The following is a 5,988-nucleotide window of genomic DNA, read 5'->3' as shown; positions in this document are numbered from 1 at the left end:
GTGCTCCTGATGTTCCACCCTTAGTTGCTTCCAATAATTGTGTGGAAGAAAATGAATCCCCTGAGGTATCTCAGGGATCTCTTGATTTGCAGTCAAATGTTCTACCACTGAGCTATAGACCCTTGATGGAAGCTTTTGTCTTCCCTTTCCTCTTTCTAGAGGTTTCTCTGGCCTTAGGTTCCATCAATGGTTATGGAAAAAAACAAAAAAGCTATGCTTTTACCACACCAAACTTAGAATGTTGCTCGTCCTCGAGCAAAAGAAGAAAGAATAGAAGAATAAGAAGAAGATATGGAGGAGATGTTGAATTTTGAAGGTAGTGGGTGTATGGATGTGAGTGGTAAATGGAAAGTAGAAGGGATGATCATGAATGGGAAGAGAGATGATGAGGTAGGTGGGGATACTGTGGGGTCCACAGATCCTGAGATGATCCTGTGGGGTCCACAGATCCTGAGGTGTCAAGGCATTTACATCCCTGCACCAATTTAGGCATGTAAAATGCCCTTGCACACAACTCTGGGCGTTCAGCGCCAGGTTGGTGCCCATTTTGGGCGTTCAACGCCCCTTTGCTGCCATTTCTGGCGTTGAACGCTAGAACCATGCTTGTTCTGGGCGTTCAGTGCCAGGATGCTCCCATTCTGGGCGTTTAGCGCCAGAACTATGCTCTGTTCTGGCGTTTGAACGCCAGACAGATGCTCCTCCAGGGTGTGATTTTTCTTCTGCTGTTTTTGATTCCGTTTTCAATTTTTATATTTATTTTGTGACTCCACATGATCATGAACCTAAGAAAACATGAAAAACAATAAAAATAAGAATTAGATAAACATTGGGTTGCCTCCCAACAAGCGCTTCTTTAATGTCAATAGCTTGACAGTGGGCTCTCATGGAGCCTCACAGATGTGCAGAGCTTTGTTGAGACTCTCCAACACCAAACTTAGAGTTTGGATATGGGAGCTCAACACCAAACTTAGAGTTTGGTTGTGGCCTCCCAACACCAAACTTAGAGTTTGACTGTGGGGGCTCTGGTTGACTCTGCTTTGAGAGAAGCTTTTCAAGCTTCCTCTCCATGGTTGCAGAGGGAGATCCTTGAGTTTTGAATACAAGGGAGTTCTCATTCCATTGAAGGACTATTTCACCTCTGTCAACATCAATCACAGCTCTTGCTGTGGCCAGGAAAGGTCTTCCTAGGATGATGGATTCACCCTCTTCCTTTCCAGTATCCAGGACTATGAAATCAGTAGGTATGTAAAGGCCCTCAACCTTTACTAATACATCTTCTACTTGTCCATAAGCCTGTTTTCTTGAGCTGTCTGCCATCTCTAGTGAGATTTTAGTAGCTTGCACCCCATAGATTCCCAGTTTCTCTATTACAGAGAGGGGCATGAGGTTTATTCCTGAACCAAGGTCACACAGAGCTTTAAAGATCCTAGTGCCTATGGTACAGGGTATTATGAACTTTCCAGGATCCTGTCTCTTCTGAGGTAATGTCACTTGATCCAGATCACTCAGTTCATTGATGAACAAGGGAGGTTCAACTTCCCAAGCATCAGTGCCAAACAATTTGGCATTCAGCTTCATGATTGCACCAAGAAACTTGGCAGTTTGCTCTTCAGTGACATCCTCATTCTCTTCAGAAGAGGAATACTCATCAGAGCTCATGAAGGGCATAAGGAGATTCAATGGAATCTCTATGGTCTCTAGATGAGCCTCAGAGTCCTTTGGTTCCCCAGAGGGAAGCTCCTTATTGATCACTGGACGTCCCAGGAGGTCTTCCTCCTTGGGATTCACGTCCTCTCCTTTCCTCACAGGTTCGGCCATGGCACTTATGTCAATGGCCTTGCACTCTCCTTTTGGGTTCTCTTCTGTATTGCTTGGGAGAGTACTAGGAGGGATTTCAGTGATCCTTTTACTCAGCTGGCCCACTTGTGCTTCCAGATTTCTAATGGAAGACCTTATTTCATTCATGAAACTTACAGTGGCCTCAGATAGATCAGAGACTAGATTTGCTAAATTAGAAGCATTTTGTTCAGAGTTCTCTGTCTGTTGCTGAGTTGATGATGGAAAAGGCTTGCTATTGCTAAACCTATTTCTTCCACCATTGTTAAAGCCTTGTTGAGGCTTCTGATCCTTCCATGAGAAATTTGGATGATTTCTCCATGTTGAGTTATAGGTGTTTCCATAAGGTTCACCTAAGTAATTTACCTCTGCTATTGCAGGGTTCTCAGGATCATAGGCTTCTTCTTCAGAAGATGCCTCTTGAGTACTGTTGGATGCAGCTTGCATTCCATGCAGACTCTGAGAAATCATATTGACTTGCTGAGTCAATATTTTATTCTGAGCCAATATGGCATTCAGAGTATCAACCTCAAGAACTCCCTTCTTCATAGGCGTCCCATTATTCACAGGATTCCTTTCAGAAGTGTACATGAACTGGTTATTAGCAACCATGTCAATGAGTTCTTGAGCTTCTGCAGGCGTTTTCTTTAGGTGAATGGATCCACCTGCAGAAGTGTCCAGTGACATTTTTGATAGCTCAGATAAACCATCATAGAATATATCCAGGATGGTCCATTCTGAAAGCATGTCAGAAGGACACTTTTTGGTCAACTGTTTGTATCTTTCCCAAGCTTCATAGAGGGATTTACCTTCTTTCTGTCTGAAGGTTTGAACATCAGCTCTAAGCTTGCTCAGCTTTTGAGGAGGAAAGTACTTGGCTAAGAAAGCCGTGACCAGCTTATCCCAAGAGTTCAGGCTGTCTTTGGGTTGAGACTCCAACCATAATCTAGCTCTGTCTCTTACAGCAAAAGGGAAAAGCATGAGCCTGTAGACTTCAGGATCTACTCCATTAGTCTTAACAGTATCACATATCTGCAAGAATTCAGTTAAGAACTGAAAAGGATCTTCAGATGGAAGTCCATGAAACTTGTAGTTCTGCTGCATCAGAGAAACTAATTGAGGTTTCAGCTCAAAGTTGTTTGCTCCAATGGCAGGAATGGAGATGCTTCTTCCATGTAAATTGGAATTAGGTGCAGTAAAGTCACCAAGCATCTTCCTTACATTATTATTATTTTCGGCTGCCATCTCCTCTTCCTGTTCGAAAATTTCTGAAAGGTTATTTCTGGATTGTTGTAATTTAGCTTCTCTTAAATTTTTTTTTTTCAGAGTCCTTTCAGGTTCTGGATCTGCTTCCACAAGAATGTTCTTATCCTTGCTCCTGCTCATATGACAAAGAAGAATGCACAGAAAAATAATAATAATAATGGAGATCCTTTATACCACAGTATAGGGATTCCTGTGTGAGTGGAAGAAGAGGGGGAGACAAAGAATGTAATATAATGGAAGAAACACAACTGTGAGGATGGAAGAGAGGTGAGATGAGATGTTAGGATATGAATGAATAAATAGAATGAGATGGGGAGGGATAATTTTCGAAAATTATTTTGAAAAAGAGTTAGTGATTTTTGAAAAATGGTTTTTGAAAAATGTTAGAAATTTTCGAAAATTTTTTTTTTAATTTAAAAATAAAAATAATTAGTTAATAAAAAAGAAATTTTTGAAAAAGAGGGAAGATATTTTCGAAAATTAGAGAGAGAGAGAGTTAGTTAGGTAGTTTTGAAAAAGTTAAGAAACAAACAAAAAGTTAGTTAGTTAGTTGAAACAAATTTTGAAAAGATAAGAAGTTAGGAAGTTAGAAAAGATATTTTGAAAAGATATTTTTGAAAAAGATAAGATAAGAAGATATTTTTGAAAAGATATGATAGAGATTAGTTTTTGAAAAAGATTTGATTTTTAAAATCACAATTAATGACTTGATTCATAAGAAATCACAAGATATGATTCTAGAACTTAAAGTTTGAATCTTTCTTAACAAGCAATTAACAAACTTCAAATTTTTGAATCAAAACATTAATTGATTATGTTATTTTCGAAAATTTGGTATAAAAATAAGAAAAAGATTTTTGAAAAATATTTTTGGAATTTTCGAAAATAACTAATAATTTTGAAAAAGGTTTGATTTTCGAAAAAGATTTTGAAAAAGATAAGATTTTCAAATTGAAAATTTGATTTGACTCATAAGAAACAATTTGATTTTAAAAATTTTTGAAAAAGTCAATCCAAATTTTCGAATTTGATGAGAGAAAAAGGGAAAGATATTTTTTTTTATTTTTGAATTTTTATGATGAGAGAGAAAAACACAAAAAAAAAATGCAATGCATGAAATTTTTAGATCAAAACATGTGATGCATGCAAGAATGCTATGAATGTCAAGATGAACACCAAGAACACTATGAAGATCATGATGAACATCATAGACACAATTTTGAAAAATTTTTAATGCAAAGAAAACATGCAAGACACCAAACTTAGAATTCTTTAATGCTTACGCACTAAGAATTCAAGAATGCATATGATAAACATGAAAAGACACAAAACAAAAAATCATCAAGATCAAACAAGAAGACTTACCAAGAACAACTTGAAGATCATGAAGAACACTATGAATGCATGATATTTTCGAAAAAATGCAAGATGCATATGCAATTGACACCAAACTTATGATATGACTCAAGACTCAAACAAGAAACATGAAATATTTTTTATTTTTATGATTTTCTAATTTTTTGGATTTTTATTTTATATTTTTCGAAAAATTCTTTTGAAAAAGAAAAAAAAAGGATTCCAAAATTTTTAATATGAATTCCAGGAATCTTATGCTCTAAAGCTCCAATCAAAGGGTCAGGCATGGCTTAATAGCCAGCCAAGCTTTAGTATGTAACTCAGACATGACACGCCTGACATTCCTTACATTCAATAGCCAATTGGCTAAGAAAGATAAAGAAGCTCTTCTCTTGGGTATAAGGATTGAGACATGGCTTTACAGCCAGCCAAGCTTCAACATGCTTCATGAAACGCTAGAATTCATTCTTAAAAATTCTGAAACCATAGAATAATTTATTTTTGAAAACATATTTTTTTTTTTGAAAATATTGTTATTATTTTTTTTTTCGAAAACAGATGAGAAAATTTTAGAAATATTTTTGAAAAAATTTTTTGAAAATAAAATAAAAAAAAAATTACCTAATCTGAGCAACAAGATGAACCGTCAGTTGTCCAAACACGAACAATCCCCGGCAACGGCGCCAAAAACTTGATGCTGTTGCCGGATCAAAAGGGAATTTGGCACTGATGTTACCGGACCAAAAGCTTGCCGAAAACTCAAACAATCCCCGGCAACGGCGCCAAAAACTTGGTGCACGAAATTGTGATCTCCAGGCTCGAACAAATCCTGGTAATGGCTCCAAAGCTTGGTGCTCTGATCTTAATTCATGATTGTCACAACTTCGATACAACTAACCAGCAAGTGCACTGGGTCGTCCAAGTAATACCTTACGTGAGTAAGGGTCGAATCCCACGGAGATTGTTGGTATGAAGCAAGCTATGGTCACCTTGCAAATCTCAGTCAGGCAGATATAAAGTGATAATGGTGTTTTCGAATATTATATAATAAAATAGGGATAGAGATACTTATGTAATTCATTGGTAGGAATTTCAGATAAGCGAATGGAGATGCTTTTCGTCCCTCTGAACCTCTGCTTTCCTGCTATCTTCACCCAGTCAGTCCTACTCCTTTCCATGGCTGGCTTTATGTGATACATCACCACTGTCAATGGCTACTTTCGGTCATCTCTCGGGAAAATGATCCAATGCCCTGTCACGGTACGGCTAATCGTCTGGAGGCATCACCCTTGTCAATGGCTTCATCTTATCCTCTCAGTGAATAATATGCTCACGCACCCTGTCACGGCACGGCTATTCATCTGTCGGTTCTCGATCATGCTGGAATAGGATTTACTATCCTTTTGCGTCTGTCACTAACGCCCTGCAATCGCGAGTTAGGAGCTCGTCACAGTCATTCAATCATTGAATCCTACTCGGAATACCACAGACAAGGTTTAGACCTTCCGGATTCTCTTGAATGCCGCCATC

At 38.0% G+C, this 5,988-nt stretch overlaps 1 non-coding gene across 1 annotated transcript; it reads left to right on the top strand.

Moving 5' to 3' along the window:
- The first annotated feature begins 2,577 nt into the window (after nt 1–2,577).
- On the top strand, nt 2,578–2,685 carry LOC148561877 (small nucleolar RNA R71). Its single transcript, XR_015888291.1, has one exon. It is a non-coding gene; the product is annotated as a small nucleolar RNA R71 (small nucleolar RNA).
- The last annotated feature ends 3,303 nt before the right edge of the window (nt 2,686–5,988 follow it).

Source organism: Arachis ipaensis, chromosome B6, assembly GCF_059453495.1.
Source record: "Arachis ipaensis isolate K30076 ecotype BB chromosome B6, ASM5945349v1, whole genome shotgun sequence".
Taxonomy (NCBI): domain Eukaryota; kingdom Viridiplantae; phylum Streptophyta; class Magnoliopsida; order Fabales; family Fabaceae; genus Arachis; species Arachis ipaensis.
The sequence above is the reverse complement of the archived record's forward strand: the minus strand, read 5'-3'. Positions and strand labels throughout refer to the sequence as shown.